This window comes from Papaver somniferum, chromosome 7 (genome assembly GCF_003573695.1).
Source record: "Papaver somniferum cultivar HN1 chromosome 7, ASM357369v1, whole genome shotgun sequence".
Classification (NCBI taxonomy): domain Eukaryota; kingdom Viridiplantae; phylum Streptophyta; class Magnoliopsida; order Ranunculales; family Papaveraceae; genus Papaver; species Papaver somniferum.
The window spans coordinates 242,131,320-242,155,164 of NC_039364.1; positions in this window are offsets into that span (position 1 = coordinate 242,131,320).

Consider the following 23,845-nt stretch of genomic DNA (forward strand, 5'->3'; position numbering starts at 1 on the left):
TAAAAACAAGAAATGTATGAATGATTAAGTTGTTGCGATACTCTCGCAATAAGTAAAATTCTCAAAAATACATTTGATTGAACAAAAAAATTGAGATTGTGAAATTCAAATACAATATAATGATTTGCGAGATTTTCGCAGAGATAATGAATTTTATAGAAAATAATCAGAGAAGAATGACAAAAGAGAAAGAGGCGAACCTTTATGGCGTACACCCTAGTTAGCGAATACAATTTCGCAAGAGGAAAATGTAAGACCTAAAGTACGTCATATAAGGGGGTACCTGTTGCATGGTTCAGGGAAAGGCTACACCACCCCCGGAACCTGAGTCATGGAGATTTGGGTTCAATGAAGCCCATCCGGGAGAGACACCTTGGATTCTCAGCTTAAGCATATGACTTGGGTTGGGCGAGTAAGGTAATAAGGACTTTCCCAATGAGTGCAGATCTGATCAAGATGCAGAGGTACACGGTTGAGTCAAGAGTGCCAGGGACGTTTGAAGCGTACCTTACCATTCTTGACAAGTCTTGGCTTATACTGCACTCGTCCTGAAGAAAACCCCACTTAGGGTGCAGTCTCGTAACCATAAGCCATATAGGTAAAAGGGATAAGAGGCTGCGAAAACAACTGGTTGTTGTTAAGACTGGATGGGAGGAGCTAACCTTGTATAGTATAAGTACGCCTCCTTGAAGGGGAAACCAGGGGGGAGATAAGGGCGGCACCCTCCATTAGGGAGTTGATAAGTGTCTTAAGACGCAAATGTCATGAGACTTTTTATTCGCAAGGATATTAAGGCTTGTCATATTTGTGCAACAATCCTGAAGAGGCAATAATAAAAAAGAAAAAGATAAGACGAGATCAATGGGTTTTCGCATGAAAGTGCGAAGACGTCCTGCGATTTCGTCGCAAGACGGCAATGTCATGGGGCTTTATTTTCGCAAGAATATTTAGGCCTATCATATTTCCGCAACATTCCTGAAGAGGCCATAATACAAAAGAAAAAGTTAAGGAAAGATTAATGGGTTTTTACATGAACGTGCAAGGACGTCCTGCGATTTTGTCGCAATGACAAGCGGTGGCATAATAAGACCTTTAATTAGGAAGGCAAAATAAGACCACACAGGAATGAGATTTTGAAAAGAACTAAAATTTACTTCGCACAAGATTGCGAAGTTATACAATAAGAAATTTTTTATGAAATCTCTCATTTGGATTCAAATAACAGAGGCAAGTATGGGAATGTATGAAATTAGAAAACGTTATTTGCTTCCATTTGATAGATTTACTCAAAGATTCAAGAATTAATGATTATATTGATTAACTGTATTGCAAAGAAAAATTGTTTTAATGCAGGTCAAAATGAAAGAAACACAAATATACAGAAAGAAAAAATAAATGTACAAGTATTAAAAAGATTCAAAGAAAGAAATAAATACTACTTCTTGGTTAATCCTTCATTATCTTCATTAGACTTATTCCATTCTTCGTCTGCGTCAGAATCTTCATCACCATCAGAACTTCCGTTATTATCAGATTCTTCATCGTCAGCTTCGCTATTTGAGATAATCAAACTGGGAGTATTCTGTGGGATTTCTTCCAAAAGACAAGGATAATCAGAATGTGGGATATTATGATCATCACAAACCATTTGGATAGTTTGGTTGCGAAAATGCATAGCATCAATCTTAAAATTCGCAACAATGATCTTGATTTGATTCTTTAATCTAGAATACTTGTCGTTGCGAGAAGAAAGATTCTTTGCGAGTTCCTCCTTTTCAGCTTCGAGTTCCTCAATCTTTTCACGGTATCTATTTTCAGAATCTGCGAGCAAAAGACAATCAATTATTAACTTGATGAGAATTCATAAGAAACAAAAAAAATTAGTAAAGAAGAGCAGTTAGTAACCTTCTCTGTCAGTTAGAGAAAGAGAAGAAATTCTATCATTTGAGAAGCTATTTAAGGAATTGTTAAGACGCTCAAGAAGGGTATCATTATCCAAGGCATTAGGAAATGAACGAAGAAGGGTAGCTTCATCAGAAAGACCATAAATGTCTGCAAAAAGGATCGTTTAAATAAGATAAAACAACAGGATGAATGAATAAAGAGAAAAGAGAAAAGTAACATACCGTAAAGATGATTATTAACTTGCTGAAGACTAGAAATTTTGTTCTTATACGAGGAAGAATCAATTTCTAATTGTCTATTTTTCTCGCGAAGACCTTTAACTTCAGCTTCCAATCTTCATTCTTTTTGCAAAATTGAAGATTCTTCTTTTCAAGATTTTCACGTCTTCTCTCTAGATCTGAGGCAACAGCAAAAGAAGCTTTTCCAGCCTGCGAAAAAATATAAAAAATATTAATATAGAAAGAAATTTTTAATTATAACAATGAAGAAGTAAAAGGATAAAAATATACCAGACTATTGAGAGAATGCAAAAAATTGGGAGTGACTGATCTAGAAACTCCACGAAGAGAGCTATCACCATCCAGTAAAGGAACCTCACAAAGGGTAGCGAGAGATTTGCAGGTATCTGCGAATTTTCTATCTCACATTCCTTGTAGAGAATCACAAAAGAGGCCAGATAACGTAGCCATAGAAGATTCAGGTGGAGAATCTTCACTTGCAGCAATATCATCGTTGTCCTCATCACCCTTATCACTTTCATAATTTTCGTGAGGAGGAATATTTGAAGGGGAAGAAGAACGAACTTTCCTTTTATTTGGAGGAGGACCAGTTGATTTTTCCCTGCGAAGAGCACCTTTACCTTTATCACCAATGTTCGCAACATCAGCAGATTCTTCTACTTCAGCAATAATCTTCACACACAGATAGAAATAAGAAATGGAAGCATGGAATTAACAGTACTATTTAAAATCATAAGAGAAAATTTATTACCTCATATGTGTATGAGCGAAGAGCTAACAGAGTACTAGATTTCCCAGTCCTGTTATAGCTATCTTTCAGTTTTTGGATCTGCGGAATGTCGCAAGATTTAGCGAACAGAATAGAAAAAATCAATAAAGAAATATAAAATGAGTTAAAGGGGAAAAACATACCTCCTTCTACTTCTCAGGCCAACAGAAAACCCAAGGTTGATAAGCAGCGAGATTCGCAGGAAGAATATTTGACCCAGCAATGTAGGGTCCTTTTAGCATTAAAGGAAAAACAAACCATTTATCATCTTTGGATTGGCGAGGAGTTGTGTTTTTACCATAATTCCAATCAATATCTTGCATAAGAATTTTGGCTTCATCAATGTTATCTTTCCTTTTTAAGCGAATACCCCAGCGAGTATTCTCTTTCTTCATGGAGATAAGTTCATAGTTCTCAAAGAAATTCGCTACTGTATACTTCTCAGCAACTATCTCTAGGTTTGCGAATTTAGGATCCCCAAGTTCTTTGGAGTACAGAGATCCTCTACGAGCACCACGATTAGCGAACTCTAGCATCAGACGGATGCAATCCCCACTCAGTTGGAAGATGGCTCGCGAAAATCCCGAATGAGCGAGAATTTCATAAAATAAAGGAAGATCTGGGTTATAAAGAGGAATAGGGAGACCTGCGAGAATCTGACCTAGCGAAATTATGATTGATTGATCATCACAATATTGATCAGAGAAAAGCTTGACAGAAAGAATTGATTTGGCATTCTCACCAGGAATGGTGGAGAGTGTGAAACCTTTATCAGCAAGATCTTTTTGGACATCTTATAAATTCTTCTCATATCTATGACCACTTGGAACCATGTTTGAATATAGAGTATGGGAAGTATATAAAATAAAATGGAAGAAAAAATTACAGCAGCAGAATTTGCAGAAGGATAACAGAGTTGCAGAGAGAGAGAATAAAAACAGAAGAGAAAGTAAAAACAAAAGTGGACAAAGGGGGTAAGAAGAGTATATAAAGGAGATTTTTTACTCGAAGAAATAAACCCATTAAGAACGACGACGTGAGCGGTTGAAAGCAGCGGTTACAGAAGCGTGTCAGAATAAATGGAAGAGAGAGTACATGTGATAAATGTAGAACATGAAAAGATGAACAGCTGCGGCATTTCTCACATCATTCTCTACTTTGCAGAGAGATATGAGAAGAGGCAAGATGTAGGATCAGAATCTCGCATGCAATGTTTCAGCAAATTATCGTGACCAGTACAATGCGTCGCAGAACAACTTCAGAAATGATAAAATAAATGACGTCAGCTAAGATCATGAGAAAGATATGATAATCCTGCGAAAATTAGAGAGTTTGCGAAATTAACATCTGTAAGGTTGCGAGAATGTCGCAAACCGTACCCGAAAATAAGGGACAGATTAGTTGTCATCCACTATGTATTTCCTTATAAATAGTCGTTCGAATTGTAAAGAGAGAGAAGTTTTTTCTGAGTAAGAATCAAATAAAGAGGAGAGAGAAAAAGTTTAGAGCAGAGATCATTTTTGAGTTCTTTATCTTTTCTTGTAAGAACATCCAAAGATCAATCAATAAAATTAAGAATATAAACCTAAAATGAGTTGATCAATGATGAAATCACATGAATAGTGTAGTGTAGGATTTCCTGCAACTACACCCAGAAGATCAAACCTAAGACATGCTCAAGGGGTATGACGCTTCAACACTCAAGAAGCCTTCAAATTGTACTCCCAATTAAAGAGTACACCTTTGATAATGGCGCCTCTGGCTTCAACACAAATATCTCGACAGATTCAACACCAGCACGATCGACACTACATTCGATAAGTCTTCATTATCTCATTATAAGACTTCTGAAGCAGATGCAACATCATTCATACATGAATGTCACCAACTCCTTCAACATACACTGGGCAACTTGAGAACGGAGATTTCTGCTGATATCTTCCACAACAACGTGGATTCACTTACAAAGCCGCTTCACGATACAGTCATGCTTTCAAGAGCACTCAGGTTGAACTCCCAGTATACTGGATTCTCAACTCAGTTCGTCAAATATAAATGCTCACTAAATGGAGGAGCAACGAATAATCACGGTTCCAGCCTTTTCGATCTCTGGAGCAGCTCTGGACATAACATCGACATCAACAAGGATATCTGGTGAAAATCCTTCCATGGTCTCAGCATCAATAAGGATGTATGGAGAAAACTCAATCGTGATCTTAGCATCAACAACGGGAGAAACATCCTCATGACATGGCTTCATCAACTTATCATTCTCTGAAGTGTTACACATGAAGCGGACTTCTCCAAGCAATAATAATTCATATCAAGATATCTAGACGTGAAAACACATTAGCATGAGCATCTTCCGAAAGCTTGCATGGTGGACGGTCACAAGCCAAAGTCTTCTACAAGATGTTCTACAGATAAAGTACAACATACTTCAGACCATGGGTTTACAAAAACGTACCAATGAGTGAATAATAGGACAATACTTCCTAAACAAAAGATGTTCGTCTATGTCTCTTCTACAACATACCAAAAGGGCGCATCAATCGGACATACGAGCTAAAATATATGGTCTTTACTGTCAGGTCTACGAGATCTTAAAATCTGTACAGGATTACAAATTACAAATGTGCACGCCTCGTTGGATGACTTCTACAACTCCAAATTTAGTGATTCTTTTCTCATGTGATAACTCAATCTCTTAGCTTCAAAAGTTGGGGTCAAGCATCGAATTCCGACGTCGTATGAGGTTTCTACAGCTTCCAGAGCATACAACGCGCAAGTAGAGATTCGTGGACGGGATTCATAACTTCCACAGTCGATCGGTGTCCACTAGGTCTTTTCGCTAAGTCCTTCATCAAGGTACCTCCAACTTCGACCACCTAGGTATTTACATCGATTTTTCTACCCGGGTCCTCTATCTAGGTCTTGACAGAAGAAGGGAAAACGAAAGAGGGAGATTCAACAATATACTGGGAACTGTCGGTCCACCGATCATGACGATCAATTTCACATCCCAACACTTGTGGTGTCGGGATCTCCAGTGCTAATCATTCATCATAAAAGGAATGCTACCACCGGGACATGAAACCATAGTCATTACATCATTCCCTCTTGAGAGCAACCTCAGTTATGGTCGCATGACCAGGGTTTCAGAAGTAATGTTTCTATGACTGACAGAAACAAGGTGGTAATCAAGCACCATGCTCATGTGCCAATCAAGGAGTCCTGATCTCAATTGAATCAATGACATCAATCCTTCACCAATCGTTCAAGACACAAGCGAATGGTTTAAAGACGCAACATGAGTGTTTTACAACAAGCCCGTCTGAAATAATTTTATGCTGTCCTGTACAAACCGACGAGCTGGGAGAAATTGGTGAATAATATAGGTATGGGTCATATACCATTCTCTTCGTATGGATGTCCTCTACAACATATCCAAAATTCACAACAATTGGAGAAACGAGCGAAGAGTTGTGGCCAAAACATTGGACCCCATGCCAGCTGTAAATTTTCTGAAGGTTTCCTGGAAGTTTACTGTTTCGTCGATTTCGGATCCTAAACAATATCTAAACTCAAAAAGCTTCTTTGAGAAAGCTTGGAAATTTCCTGGGCTTGGGGATACACATGTAGATGTCGAAAATACGCCCCCAAACGAAGATTCTACAGCGTTTTTACTAAAGGCTGAAGTCTGAAATTTCCTGGTGACGTATTTCAGCAAAATTACTCGTGTATTCACATGGGTCTTCATTCATTCACTCACAAATCAGCAATTTCATACTTCTACGAAGAGGTCACAAGAGATATACTTACTAGGGGAGTCTTTAAACCATTTGAGGGTTCGGCAATGTTGGAATCTCCGTTGGCAACTCCGTTATCTTCATTCGGTTCGGGATTTTGGGAACTCTCCATATTCTCATATCCCAAAGAAGAGCACGCTTCATCAACATAATGCTTATATACCATGATTTCTTCCTGGGTTCGTCAACAACAATTATTATTATGTCATTCAAGGAGATGCCACGATCACGTGCACGAAAAAGGGTACTTACATCGACTTCTTCATTAGTGCTGGATTCATGAATTGTTTACCCGAGAACAAGTTGAAGACCGTCAATCGATGGAGCAAAAGTCTGAAAAGAAGTAACAAACCTTGATCTCATGATCCTAATTACACTGGTAAAGTCATGACACAAGGAGCGGCTGGGGACTGCACGTCATTTGCTAACACCCTATAGTCCTTACTTCTGGGTTCTCCGCTCCCGTAGATTTTCCTCCATTTCCATGGAGTCTACATTGATCCTGGATCTCACTACACGATCATCCTATGGTAAAGCCAACGGAATAACCAGGAATACAACTCAGTATGAAGGATCTCTCACCACTCAGAGCACATCGTTCATACAAAGCGCAGGATTCGACAGAACAATGAATCATGGATTAAAGGTACTCACAACAGCGTCTACAAAAATGGTAATCCTCCACTCTTACCTATTTACGTTTCACGAACTTAGTGATAATAACGTAAAACCCTCGAAAAACTTGCTCGCCTCTTCAAACTTGCCAAGATGAGCAAAATTCATTATTTAAAACCAGCACCTGAATTTTACATGAAACTATGAATAATTCACATAACCTTTCATATGAACATTCGCTGGTTTTCTACATGTGTGCATACACTATAATATCGCCAAACTCATACAGATATTATTTCACCATGTATAATTGTCTACTTTCAACAGTTGTTCAAAATCAAAACATGATTTTACAAAATATGTAAATACTTAACGTGAAACCCATGTAAATTTGAAAAATATATCTACATACTTTTTCTCCTTCGCGCGAGCATCTGTCTTTAAAGCGAGAGTATATTTTCAAAAATTTGTGAATGCTCACATATCGAAAATAAAAATTTTCATGAAAGCTCATAGACAAAAATTTTATTAACAGACGCACGTCTTTTAATAAAAAAAAACTTTTCTCTCGTGCGAGCATTCACCTTTGGAACGAGAGTTTATTCCATTTTGTGAAATCTCACAAAGATAAAATTTTGGTTTTCGTGAAAGCTCATAAACAAAACTTTATATCATTAGACTCAAGTGTATTTTGTTTGTTCTTTAAACTAATGAACAAACGAGCGTCTATTCCTAAAATAAGGATTTCCTTATTGGGCCCGGCCCGCGAATCCTAATCGACCAAGGACTCGTCGTCCAAATCAGTGGTTCAGCACCAATTTATGTTCATCAAGCGACGCTCTAATCATGACATTGAAGCCTTTATCAAGTCTTGGTTTGCTCATGCTCTCGAAATCCGGTAACGTCCCAACTTACGACTAAGTTCAATTACTGGTATTATTATTTATTGCCGGAAAATCACCATTTAATACTGACTGAGGAACACAGCTTTCCTCAGTAAGCAGGGGACTTAATGTAGATGATGGATTTTCGACAAGGGCTAAAATCGTAAACTCATAATTATACGAAGCTCTGATCCAGCAATCAGACGTGAGTATTGAGACACGGATCTCTCATCGAATTCTCAACGGAGAGTACTTTCTCTCAGAGTACATGTAGATATGTAGTCTCACGACTGGACAACGGCATATCTCATGAATACTGAATTCCCAGAATAATATATTATTGCTCATATTCCATGGTTGAATCCACGACTGGTCCCATGGAATGGCAATAACAATTGCTCATATTGCATGGTCGAATCCACGACTGGTCCCATGGAATGGAAATAAACAATTGTTCTGATTTTATGATCGAATCCACGGCTTGATCTCATAGAATGACAATAACAATTGTATTATCTCATTACTCCGATTTCATGATCGAATCCACAACTGGTCTCATAAATGGTAATAGATAAATTTTAATTACTCCGATTCTATGGTCGAATCTACGATCCCATGGAATGGTAATGCTCACTTTATTATTCTGAATTCGTAGTCGAATCCTCAGCTGGTCCTATGAATTAATAATAAACATCTTATTACTCAGTTTTGTGAATTATTCTCCACTGAATTCCACAATTAGTAATAAATAACCAACAACCTGGCGTCTGAGCTACCTCTAAGTAAGCCCCGATTCAAATGGTGAAAGTGTATTCAACGACGATACACTAACAGTCACCGCATGAACGAGTATTTAAAAATACAACGAAACGATGAACCTATGTAAAATAGGGAAGAAAATAATAAATAATTAAAAATATTGACCAAGGTGCTGGGAGCACGGACACACGACCGACCGACCGTGTCGTGGTCAGTTCCACACCAATTTTTATATTTTTAATACATTTTTATTATTTTCCATGATTTGATGTGTAGGATCAGAATCTCGCAATGACAATGTTTCAGCGAAATTATCAATGACACGGCACAACAACGTCGCAGAACAATTTCGGAAATGATAAAATAAATGACGTCAACTAAGATCACGAGAAAGATATGATAGTCCTGCGAAAATTAGAGAGTTTGCGAAATTAACATTTGTAAGGTTGCGAGAATGTCGCAGACCATGCCCGAAAATAAAGGACAGATTAGCTGTCATCCACTATGTATTTCCTTATAAATAGTTGTTCGAGTTGTAAAGAATTAGATCTTTTTTGAGTAAGAAACAAGTAAATAGGAGAGAGAAAGTCTAGAACAGAGATCATTCTTGATTTCTTTATCTTTTCTTGTAAGAATATTCAGATATTGATAAATAAAATTAAGAGTGTAAACCTAAAAATGAGTTGATTAATAGTGAGATCGTATGAGGGGTGTAGTGTAGGATTTCTTGCAACTACATAATGGCGCTAGAAACAGGGAAATTGAAGATCGAAAGTTGAAGATTGTTGTTGAGAATATTCAAATCAAGAAAATGATTAAATAAATCAGTGAATCAGTTAGAAGAAAGATGAATAGAATTAATGAAGATGAAAAAAGATTGGAGTGCAATATGATAACAAAAACGATGATTAATGAATTCCATGAAAACATCAAAGGAAGAATACATAAACGAAATTTTGAAGGAAGGAAAGTTATGGCGGTAGAATAGACATCACCCTTGAAAGATTGGGAAAAGCAAAAAATTACATTCATGGCGGCAGAAATACCAAAAGAAAATTTGAACCACACATCTCCGTTGGTTATCACAGTGCCTATTACGCGAAAAAAGAAGGAGACAACGACAAAATCCACAGGAGAATGGATATTGAACAGAACTTTAATCGATACAGGAAGTTCAGTGGATATAATATTTTATCACGCATTCCGGGGAATGGGATTTAAAGATGAAGAAATGTCCAGTTCAACATATTTTGTTCACGGCTTTGGAAAATCCACAACAAAACCTAAAGGAGATAGTGGTACGAATTCCACTTGGAGAAATCGAAACACATGTAACGTTGTGCGTGGTGGATATGGAATCGCCATATAATATGTTATTAGGAAGACCATGGATACATGCGATAAAAGTTGTGGTATCAACGTTGCATCAATGTATTAAATTCCCCACACCAAATGGAATAGGTGAAATCAGAGGAGATGTTGACAATGCGAAATTATGTCATCAAATTGAAGTAAAGCATTATGAAGGACAAGCAAAAAAGAAACAATTTCGCAGAAAGTTGGCAAAGGAAGCAAAGAAAGAAGAAGAATTTAGAGTATATATGATAAGGGCAAAAGAAGGCAAAGGAATACCCAGCGAAATTTCGGAAGAAGGAGAAGGACCTATGAAAACAATAAAAGAACCAACACCAATGGGAGAACCTAAACCCAGTTACACTGCCGCAGAACCAACAAAAAAATAAACGTTGGGACTATAGAGAACCTCTAATATTGAGAATTGGAACCAAAATGGATATGGAAGAAGAAGAAAGAACTGTTAACTTGTTGCGAGAATATAAAGATGTTTTCGCAGGAAGCATGGATGAGATACCGGGAATAGATCCATCAATTGCATGCCACAAGTTGGAGATTAACAAAAATGTGAGACCATTTAAACAGAGAATAAGAAAAATTGCAACAACTTACCATTCCCAAATAGAAGAAGAACTACAGAAAATGCTTGAGGCGGGAATCATAAGAGAAGCTAAATACCCAGAATGGATAGCGAATATGGTCATTGTCCCAAAGAAAAACAAAGGAATCAGGATTTGCATAGATTTCACTGATTTAAACAAAGCTTGCCCCAAAGATAGTTTTCCGTTACCAGATATTCCTCAAATGGTGGAATCCGCAGCGGGAAATGATAGGGTATCATCTTTAGATGGGTACAAAGGGTATAACCAAATCCCTCTCGCTGAAGAAGATCAAGAACATACTGCTTTCTTTCCCCAGAGGTTTATATTGTTACACGAAAATGCCATTTGGTTTGCGAAACGCGGGAGCGACATACCAAAGAATGGTAGAGAAGGTGTTCGCAAAATGGATACACAAAACATTAGAAGTATACGTGGATGACATGTTAGTAAAGAGTAAAGAAGCTAAAGACCATGTACAAGACCTGAGGGAAATTTTTGAACAAGTGCGGCAGTATAACATTAAATTGAATCCTGAGAAGTGTACTATTGGAGTTGCATCGAGAAAATTTTAGGCTACATTGTATCAAAAGAAGGAATACAGGTTGATCCAGAAAAAGTGCAAGCAGTTCGTGACATGCCAACACCAACAACAATAAAAGATGTACATAAGTTGAATGGGATTCTAGCTTCGCTGGGGAGATTCATTTCGCGATCATCAGACAAATGCAAATATTTTTTCGATATACTCAAGAAGGGTGCGAAATTTAAATGGACTGATGAATGTGAAAAAGCTTTTCAAGGAATCAAAGAACATCTTATGAATACAACTATTTTACAAAAAGCAAATCAGGAGAAGAATTATTGATCTATCTTGCGACGACGTCGCATGCATTAAGTGTGTGTTATTGCGAGTAGACAGGAGTGGAGAAACCCATTTATTACATTAGCAAAACTTTTAATACTGCTGAGAAGAATTACTCAAAGATTGAAAAGTTAATCTTAGCATTAGTTTATGCATCATTTAAGCTCCGCATATACTTTCAAGCACACAAGATAAAGGTATTAACAAAAGTACCAATTGAATCAGTGATGAAGAATTCTAAAAGATCAGGAAGAGTGGAGAGATGGAATGCACAAGTAGGCCACTTTGATATTAAATATGAAATTTTGTCTTCACCAAAATCACAAGTTGTTGCAGATTTCTTGGCAGAATTTCCTTAGAAGATGAAGCAGTAGAAGAAATGATGGATGTAGAAGAAGAACATGGAGATCCAAAAGATTATTAACAGAACCAAATAGATGGGAGATATTGGTAGATGGATCATCAAATGGAGAAGGAAATGGAGTTGGAATTGTTTTAATTTCGCCAGAAGGAATAAAATGGCTTTTTCATTCAGATTGGAATTTGCATCCACTAATAATGAAACAGAATATGAAGCTGTGATACATGCCTTAAAATTCGCAATAGAAATGAAACTAGAAAATGCCAGGATCACTAGTGATTCGCAGCTAGTTATTCGCCAAATAAAGGGAGAGTATACTACAAATGAACCATCCTTGAAGAAATACAAGAAGCTGGTTGAAGAATTGTCAGCGAAAATCCCAAAAATAAAATGGAGGCACATTTCAAGAAAGGATAACAGACTCGCAGACGCTTTTGCTTTCATCTCAAGCATGATGACAGATCCAACTGCGAGATGCATAAAAATACAAACACTTCTGTCACCATCAATCAATAAAGAAGAAGAAGACGTGGACGTGATGATAATAGACAATGAAGAAGAAGAACAAATGAAATATCGCAGACTGGAGAATGGAACTTCATGCATATTTGGCGAAAGGAGAAACACCAAGAAATAGATTGGAAACACACAAGTTAAAAAGCCGTGCAACGAATTATGAATTAAGAGATGGGTTGCTATACCGAAAATCCTTTAATGGACCATCACTCAGATGTTTGACACGAGAGGAAGGAGAAAAGGCTAAAAATGTTACATAGTGGGGATGCTGGCAATCATAGTGGAGGAAGATCTTTGGCACATAGAGCAAAAATGCAAGGTTATTACTGGCCATATATGCATGAAGATGCAAAACAAATATCAAGACGTTGCGAAGATTGTCAGCGGCATGGAAAGAAAATACATGCACCTGGAGCACCATTGTCATCTTCAACCAGTGTGTGGCCTTTTGGAAAGTGGGGCTTAGATATTGTGGGGCCATTTTTACCAGGATCTGGACAAAGAAGATACTTAATAGTCGCAACAGATTATTTCACAAAATGGACAGAAGTGAAGGCAGTACAACATATTCGCGACAAAGATATCTTTACATTCATATTCGAAAATATCATTTGCAGATTCGGAATTCCTGCACAGTTGGTATCTGATAATGGGAAACAATTTGAAGGACAGAATATAGAAATGCTACTTAATGCATTCAAGATAAAATGTGGAAAGTCTACTCCTTTGTATCCACAAGCTAATGGGAAGTAGAAGCAACAAACAAAACAATTGCAGATATATTAAAGAAAAATTGGAAGGACATCACAGAGCATGGTGCGAACAAGTACATAATGCAGTATGGGCTTATAACAACTAGAAGAGAAGAATGTCACCTTTTTTTTAACATACGGAGTTGAAGCGGTGTTACCAACAGAAGTTGTTATTCCGACAACAAAAAGAGAAGCTTGGGAGAAAAATCTTAGTGCGGGCTTGATTTTAAATAAACTTGATGAATTAGAAGAAAGAAGAGAAAAAGCTTTACAACATACGGAGAATTATCAGCAAAGATTAGCCCGAGAGTATAATAAACGTGTCAAAATACGCGAATTTCAACCAGGAGATTTAGTTCTGCGAGAAACACCAATGTATCAGCGAGAAAATGGAGGAAAATTAGCGAAAAAGTGGGATGGACCTTACATCATAAAGGAGATAGTTGGAACAGGAGCTTATAAATTAATGGATCCAGAAGGAAGAGATGTTGGTCATAGATTAGACAGACCATGGAACAGGTTGTACTTAAAAAGATATTATCCGTAAGAAGATTTGAGAAGTTATGGATTCTGAAAGAATAGTTGCAAGATTATTCATATCAAAACAAGATCATGATGTGTGAAATTTTCGCAGAAATAATCACAGAACAATGACATAAAAGAAAGGGGCGAATAAAGCCCATCCGGGAGAGGCACCTTGGATTCTCAGCTTAAGCATATGACTTGGGTTGGGCGACTAAGGTAATAAGGACTCTCCCAAGGAGTGCATATATGATCAAGGCGCCGAGGTACACGGTTGATTCAAGAGTGTCAGGGACGTTTGAAGCGTACCTTGCCATTCTTGACAAGTCTTGGCTTATACTGCACTCGGCCTGAAGAAAACCCCACTTAGGGTGCAGTCTTGTAACCATAAGCCCTATAGGTAAAAGGGATAAGAGGCTGCGAAAACAACTGGTTTTTGTTAAGACTGGATGGGAGGAGCTAACCTTGTATGGTAGAAGTACGCCTCCTTGAAGGGGCAACCAGGGGGAGATAAGGGCGGCACCATCCATTAGGGAGATGATGAGTGTATTAAGACGTAAATGTCATGAGGCTTTTTATTCGCAAGGATATTAAGGCTTGTCATATTTGTGCAACAATCCTGAAGAGGCAATAATACAAAAGAAAAGGATAAGACGAGATCAATGGGTTTTCGCATGAAAGTGCGAAGACGTCCTGCGATTTCGTCGCAAGACGGAAATGTCATGGGACTTTATTTTCGCAAGAATATTTAGGCATGTCATATTGTCGCAATATTCCTGAAGAGTCCATAATACAAAAGAAAAAGTTAAGGCAAGATCAATGGGTTTTTGCATGAAAGTGCAAGGACGTCCTGCGATTTTGTCGCAATGACAAGAGGTGGCATAATAAGACCTTTAATTAGGAAGGAAAAATAAGACCATATGATCAAAAAAAATATTTATAAGTATTCGTAATAGATTATTTTATTTTTTTTGCAAGAAAGATAATGAGAGGCAAGTATGGGAATCAATACACGAGAAGCATTATCTTTCTCATCAACAAAATATTAAAAGAAAAAGTTGACTCCAAAGTTGGTTGAAAAATGTAACTCGCAAAAGTGATAAAAATAAGACAGTTCAAGAAGACAAAGCTAAATAAGAAGCTCAAGCTTCAGTATTAATTTCAATAGCAGGAGATAACAGAAATTCTTCGCAAATATTCTCGCAATCCTCTCCTTCATTTTGGTTTTGATCTTCTCCTTGACTAGCATCTTGATTATCGCCAGCAATTACTTCTTCAGGAGAAATTTCTTTCTCCTTCTGATTAACACCAGCAGATGCTTCTATAGAAGGAACCTCTTCTTCATCTTCTAAGAAATTATCCTGTGCACCGCTTTCGTAATCATAATCACTATCAGCAGGACGAGGAACTTCGTCATCATCTACTTCTAAAGGATCAATTGATGTAGGAGGAAGAGAGTTGGAAACTAAAATGTCATTTATAAGGACTTCATCCCGGAGATGAACTTGGCGAAGAAGTGCTCTCTGATGATTCCTATCTTGAATATCCTTAAAATAAGCAAGATAATCAAGTCTTCTTTCTGCTCGGTCGTGAGAACCAGTAAGGGTAGAGACGAGCAATGCATTTTCTTTGCGAATTTTGGCATATTTAGCCTCCAAAACAGAAAGGGAAGAATGAAGATTCTTCTCAGACTCTGCGAAAGATAGAATACAAAATTATGTTAAGATAAGGAATTCAAAGAGATATGACAAAGAAAAGATAATTAAGGCAGTCAAACTATTATGACTACCTTCCTTTTGCGAAATAAGGTGTTGAATCAAGGACATACAACTATTCTCCCAACGTTCCATTGCGTAATCAAATTTATCTCCAACTAAACCTTTAAGTCGAGACTGAATATTTTTCTCTTTAGAAATAAGAAAGGCATTTTTCTTCGCAAGAGAAGAATAAGATTCTTCTAATTTGGAATATTGTTCTTTAAGCTGATTCGCCTTTATACTTAAAGTTATTCTACCTTGAATGAGTGTATTTCTTTCAGCGATAGATGACTCTGTTACTTCTTTAAGTTCATTTCTCAAAGAGCGAAGAGATTGCTCTTGGTCATCACATACTTTTTGAAGAATACTAAGTTGTTGCGGATATATCGCCATCTTGTTTAAATAAGTTCTCTTCTCTTGGGACAAGGTTTATTCTCATCTGATAAAGTTTCCATCCCTAAATTATCTTTAGTTAAAGAATAAAAAAGACGAGATACTTCATTACTTAATAAATCTTGTGTTTGAACTAATTGGGTATTTTCATTGGTAAGATTATTTTATATGATCAAGAGAATATGAATAGAGGTTATCTAATTGGTTATATTGATCCATCAAGATTTCTTTATCAACACGGGCTTCGTCAACAGCAGATTCAAATTGATATCTCTCCATTTTTCGTTTCTGGTTTAAAGCTTAACATGCGAAAGATGGATTTCAAGGATAATTAAATATGGGAAGGATAAAACCATTAAAAAGGCAAATTAAAGACACAGATAAGAAAATCATACCTCTCAATTCATCATTCTTCTTGCGAAGATTGTCACGATCCAGTAAAACATTCTGAAGTTTCTGATTTTCGAGACGAAGAGCATTACATTCTTTTTCCAAAGATGTCTGCGAAGCAGCTCTGTCAGAACCCAAATGCTTGCTCATAATTTCGCAAACATTAGACTTGATACGATCAATAGAAGACTTCTTGACATCATCCAGAACTTCAGATAAAACTTTGAAGGCAATATTTATCCCCTCCACGGTTTCTTTCGAAAGAGGAAGAGACTTAGGTAGAGAACTGGTGGAGATAGAAGGTTGAGAAACATTCTCAATGGGAAGAGAAGAGGTTTCATTCACAGCAGGATCAACAAGAGGAGTTTCAATCATTGAGAGGTCAGCTGAAGAAATGAAGTCTGGGGCAGCTTTGTCGCGAATTGGAGATAAAGGTTTATCTTGCGAAGATGTCGCAGAATATTTAGAAGAGATGAGTAAATGGAAGGGAACAGAAGTTGGAACAGTTTTAAGGTGGCGAGATTTCTTGGGAGGTTTATTAACATCTTTATCACCCTGCGAATTACAATCCAGATAAGAAACAGAGGCAAAAAAATTGTTATTATAAAAGGATAGTGTTTCTTACTACCTTCTCATTCGCAGACTTTCTTTTATGCGCAACAACCTTATGCTGCGACTTGGGAATGTTAGGGTTCTGAACTGTAAATCTAGTGTTGGAAGCGCTTTTGCTGAGATAACAAGAGTATGGGAATCACATAAACAACATCAAATAAAGCAATAAACGAGATCAGCAAAACTCATAAAGAAGAAAAAACAAAACTAACCTTGATGAATCCATGGAAGATAATAGCAGGGAGATTGTTTCGAAGAAAATTATGAACTATGAAGATTTGCAGAAGAAATAGTATAAAGATGAAGAAGAACTTAAAAAGATTGAAGAAGAAAGAAGAAAAGTTGCAATAATGGAATTTGCAGAAGAACGATGAAGTTGCAGAGAAGATAAAAAGAAATAAGAAGAGAGTGAAAAGGAATATATATAGAGGGAACTTCTCCTCGAGAAAATAAACACGATTAATACGGAAAGATATAAGCGGTTAAAAAGTAACGGTGACAAAAGACGTGTCGATAAATAAATGGAAGAAAGAATACGTGTGATAAATGCAGAATATGAAAAGATGAGCAGATGCGGCATTTCTCACATCATTCTCTACTTTGCAGAGAAGATATGAGAAGAGGCAAGATGTAGGATCAGAATCTCGCAATGACAATGTTTCAGCGAAATTATCAATGACACATCACAACAACGTCGCAGAACAATTTCAAAAATGATAAAATAAATGACGTGAACTAAGATCACGAGAAAGATATGATAGTCCTGCGAAAATTAGAGAGTTTGCGAAATTAACATTTGTAAGGTTGCGAGAATGTCGCAGACCATGCCCGAAAATAAAGGACAGATTAGTTGTCATCCACTATGTATTTCCTTATAAATAGTTGTTCGAGTTGTAAAGAAGGAGATCTTTTTTGAGTAAGAAACAAGTAAATAGGAGAGATAAAGTCTAGAACAGAGATCATTCTTGATTTCTTTATCTTTTCTTGTAAGAATATTCAGATATTGATAAATAAAATTAAGAGGGTAAACCTAAAAATTAGTTGATTAATAGTGAGATCATATGAGGGGTGTAGTGTAGGATTTCCTGCAACTACATGATGAAAATTCTCTCGTTTGATCAAATCTCCTTCGTCTCGAGGAAACTCCTCGGTTTCATGGTATTTTCATAAATCCGTAAAAAATAATATAAAATTAAGGAAATGAGTGTGGGGCGTGACCATTGGCCAATCGGCCATGCCTTGGTCCCAGCCGGCCCCACACCTCACGGTTTCTTATTATTTTATTATTGTTATTATTATTTCTCTAATTTCATGAAAAAACTCCTTGATTTCATGGTATTTTTGCACAAATCATCAAATAATAAAATAAAATAAAATAATGAAAACTTGTGGGACCGGGCCCCTAGACGGCCGGCCATGCCCTAGCCGGTCCCACACGCCCCTTTGTTTTATTATTTTATTATTAGTTTTCCTTGAATTCATCAAATTTCTTGATTTTATGGTATTTCTCTCAAATTAGGAAAAATTCCCTCAATTCATCAAAAATACATGAAAAATACACAAAAATTAGGGAAACTCGTGGGACCGGGCCCAAGCCGGCCGGCCATGCCTTCCACGGTCCCACACTCTCTTATTTTTATTATTTTAATATTCTTTGCTTCCTTGAACTCATGAAAACTCCTTCAATTCATGGAAACTCTCTAAATTCATCAAATTTCTCAAAAATTCATGAATTTTCATAAAATCATCAAAATATTATAAAATTAAGGAAAAGGCACCACGGGACCGTGGTCACGACCGGACGACCATGCCTTGACCACGGAGGTCCCACGCCTCCTCATTCCTTATTTTATAATTATTTTCTATCATCTCATGAAGTTTCCCTCGTTTCAGCAAAACCCTAATTTTGGCATATTTTCTCGAATGGACGCTCAATTGCACGCCAGAAAATATCAAAATTCTCAGGACTGAGATGCGGACGCCTTGGGGACGCGAGCACGTTATCTTGACCGACCAAGATTAGCTCTTTGTCTCACGGAAGCCGGTCCCATCAATTTTCATAGTTTTGACCTAATTTGCACAATTGCACGTATTAGGTCCAAAACTCTTCCAAACACTTTGGATTTTCATGAAGTGATCATCAGGCGGTCACGTGACTAACCAGGGCCGGTTTCATGACCCCATGGTCGGTCTCTCACTCCGTCATAATTAATTAGGTTTTCTCACCTAAGGCTCAGACGAGCATTTTCGAATAAATGATTAAACCAGCATTTAATCATTCTTTCACCAACAAATCGTCAACTCTTCAGGAGTTCTTTGTATTTTCTCACGTGAGCATATGTAAACTACATGGTTGATCCACGGTCCCATGTAGTCGCTCCCTCCTTCGTCCCATGGTTACACTTCTGACGAACCATGAATTGATCATCAATTGATCAAATTATGGTTTCTGAATCCAAGGATCATCATTCCAGATTCCAACCTTAATAATTTTACGACGACCTCATGGTCATTAATTTTATTAATTATGCTTGGTTCAACGACCAGTATTTTAATTAATATTTTTGGTACGCTGCCAATAATCCATCAGATAAGCAATACATGCTCAGACGATCAAATATTCAAAAATTCATCACATAAGCAACACTTGATCAGATGATAAATATTTGCTCAAACCAAGGAATATTGGTTCGACAATCAATATTCAACGATTCATCGAGTGAGAAATACTTGCTCACTTCATCGTAAGAATTATACCTCTATCCCATGACATGTTCAATTCATGAGTTTCAGAATATCATGTTCATCTCAACAACTACATGGACTCATCGTCCCATCAAACCACAAAGTCATCAATTGACTAACAAACGACGAGACGTCAATCGTGTCACTTTGGAGGGATATCACTTAGGGTTTTGGTCTGGTGGTCTATGGCACATGTGTTCAAACACACGATGGAATGTGAGCAAGTCGTGCAACCAAGTTGAAGAAATTCACGAGGTAGTGGGTGGAGAATCGACCAAGTCTCCACACGTTGAGCAACTGGTTTCAAACACGATCTCCACTTACACACTCCTTGATTCCATCAACTGTCACGCTTCATGGGATCATGGTGTCTACAATTCCAGAATTATTAATAAGTCTCTGAATCATGATTGAAGGACACACGAACAGAACATCATCAATATCATGTCTCATCGACAACACGAGATCATCAACTCATCAATTGAGCAACTACTCTCAATTGAGAAATTTCAATCATTCAGAGCTTATCATATTCATAATTCACACACCCACAATCTTTGATTACCATTGATTCCACACATTTCTCAGCTTCCCTCCTATTGATCAACCCATCCTCTCTTGTGACCGAATTTACTCTGGAACGGTCATTGTCTTGATTTAGGCCGGAGTACTACAGATTGATCTCTCGAATCTAAAGCAACCCCTTTGCAGCGGTGCATCTGTGTGAGGTTTAACATTTCGCTCGGTTCGAGGAGTCTCCTCCGTACGGTCGTCTCCTCAATTCCTTAAAAACAAGCAAATCGTTTTTCCCCATCTACACTCCGATTTCATGATCGAATCCACAACTGGTCTCATAAATGGTATTAGATAAATCTTAATTACTCCGATTCTGTGGTCGAATCTACAATCCCATGGAATGGTAATGCTCACTTTATTATTCTGAATTCGTAGTCGAATCCTCAGCTGATCCTATGAATTAATAATAAACATTTTATTACTCAGTTTTGTGAATTATTCTCCACTGGATTCCACAATTAGTAATAAATAATCAACAACCGGGCGTCTGAGCTACCTCTAAGTAAGCCCCGATCAAATGGTGAAGGTGTATCCAACGACGATACACTAGCAGTCATCGCACGAACGAGTATTTCAAAAATACAACGAAACGATGAACCTATGCAAAATATAGAAGAAAATAATAATAATTAAAAATATTGACCAGGGTGCTAGGAGCATGGACACACGACAAACCGACCGTGTCATGGTCAATCCCACGCCAGTTTTATTTTTTTAATGCATTTTTATTATTTTTCATGATTTGATGAAAATTCTCTCATTTTATCAAATTTCCTTCGTCTCGAGGAAACTCCTCGGTTTCATGGTACTTCCATAAATCCATAAAAATAACATAAAATTAAGGAAAGGAGTGTGGGGCGTGACCATTGGCCAACCGGCCATGCCTTGGGCCCAACCGGCCCCACATCTCATGGTGTTTTCCTCAGTTTCGTCGAAACCCTAATTTTGACATATTTTCTCGAATGGATGCTCAATTGCACACCAGAAACTATCAAAATTCTCAGGACTGAGAAGCGGACGCCTTGGGGACACGAGCATGCTATCTTGACCGACCAAGATTGGCTCTTTGGCTCACGGAAGCCGGTCCCATCAATTTTCACAAGTTTTGACCTAATTTGCACAATTGCTCGTATTAGGTCCAAAACTCTCCCAAACACTTTGGATTTTCATGAAGTGATCGTCAGGAGGTCACAGGACAACCCAGGGCCGGTTTCATGACTCCATGGTCGGTCCCTCGCCTCGTCATAATTAATTAGCTTTTCTCACCTAAGGCTTAGACGAGCATTTTTGAATAAATGATTAAGCCATCATTTAATCATTCTTCCACCAACAAATCGTCAACTCTTCAGGACTTCTTCGTATTTGCTCACGTGAGCATATGGACACTACATGGTTGATCCACGGTCCCATGTAGTTGCTCCCTCCTTCGTCCCATGGTTAAAATTCTGACGAACCGTGAATTGATCATCAATTGATCAAATTAGGGTTTCTGAATCCAAGGATCATCATTCCAGATTCCAACCTTAATAATTTTACGACGACCTCATGGTCATTAATCTTATTAATTATGCTCGGTTCAACAACCAGTACTTTAATTAATATTTTTGGTACGCTGCCAATAATCCATCAGATGAGCAACACATGCTCAGATGATCAAATATTTAAAAATTCATCACATGAGCAGCATTTGCTCAGATGAGGAATATTTGCTCTAACCAAGGAATATTGGTTTAACAATCGATATTCAACGACCCATCGAATGAGCGATACTTGCTCACTTCATCGTAAGAACTATACATCTGTCTCATGACATGTTCAATTCATGAGTTTCAGAACATCATGTTCAACTCAACGACTACATGGACTCATCGTCCCATCAAACCACAAAGTCATCAATTAACTAACAAACCACGAGATGTCAATCGTGTCACTTGGGGGGATATCACTTAGGGTTTTGGTCTGGCGGTCTACGGCACGTGTGTTCAAACACACGATGGAATGTGAGCAAGTCGTGCAATCAGTTGAAGGAATTCACGAGGTAGTGGGTGGAAAATCGACCAAGTCTCCACACGTTGATCAAGTGGTTTCAAACACGATCTCCACTTCCCCACTACTTGATTCCATCAACTGTCACACTTCATGGAATCATGGTGTCTAAAATTCCAGCAATATAAATAAGTCTCTGAATCATGATTGAATCAGCATCATCAGTATCATCAATCTCACATCTCATCGACAAACACGAGATCATCAACTCATCAATTGAGCAACTACTCTCAATTGAGCAATTTCAATCACTCAGAGCTTATCGTATTCGGAGTTCACACACCCACAATCTTTGATTACCATTGATTCCACACATTTCTCAGCTTCCCTCCTACAGATCAACCCATCCTCTCTTGTGACCGAATTTACTCTAGAACGGTCATTGTTATGATTTAGGCCGGAGTACTACAGATTGATCTCTCGAATCTAAAGCACCCCCTTTGCAGTGGTGCATCTGTGTGAGGTTTAACGTTTCGCTCGGTTCGAGGAGTCTCCTCCGTACGATCGTCTCCTCAATTCCTTAAAAACCAGCAAATCGTTTTTCCCCATCTACAGATTGGCGACCACAGTGGGAGATCATTCTCTCGGTTGCAATCTCACAATTTCACAAGATGATTGATCTCAGGTCAGGTTCAGTTACGAATCCTAACACAAACCGTGCTAGCACTAGCAACAACAACAATCAGAATATCCCGGAGACAATTCTGACCTCCAACACTGATGGTGGTGACACTACTCCTCCTCACGCCGAAGGTCATCCACTGTCCGGACGACACCCTGAAGAAGTCAGAGGAGATCCACCGCCTACCATTCCTGATCTTATCAAAGCACATGAGACACTTGCAAAGAACCAGACTGACATGGATACTACACAGAAGGAGCTGTGTAATTATCTCAAAACTCTTACTGACAAGATGTCAGAGAAGACTCAAGAGAAGGGAAAGGAGAAGGAGAAATCCTCGGACGACGGCCCTGAAGTAATTCCAATCCATACAGTAGAAGACGACGAAGTCCACAAAACTGCTGCAGACAACTCATCAGCGAAGGGATCACGAATTTCATCACTCGCGAGGATCTGGAGCACCTCTTAGAGAACCATGGAAAAGGCAAGACATCGCATGACCATCGTCATCAACCTTTATCCTGCCGCTACGCAGAGGATTCCACTCCCCAAAGGTTACGTTTCTCCAACTTTCACCTTGTATGATGGAACTGGCAATGCTCGGGAACATGTCTCTCGTTTTCTCGAAGCCTTGGGAGAACATGAACATAATCATGTCGTCCGTCTCAAGGAATTCTCAAAATCTCTGAAAGGCAGGGCATACACCTGGTATAACAGCATCACACCAGGGACCATCAACAATTGGGGAGAAATGGT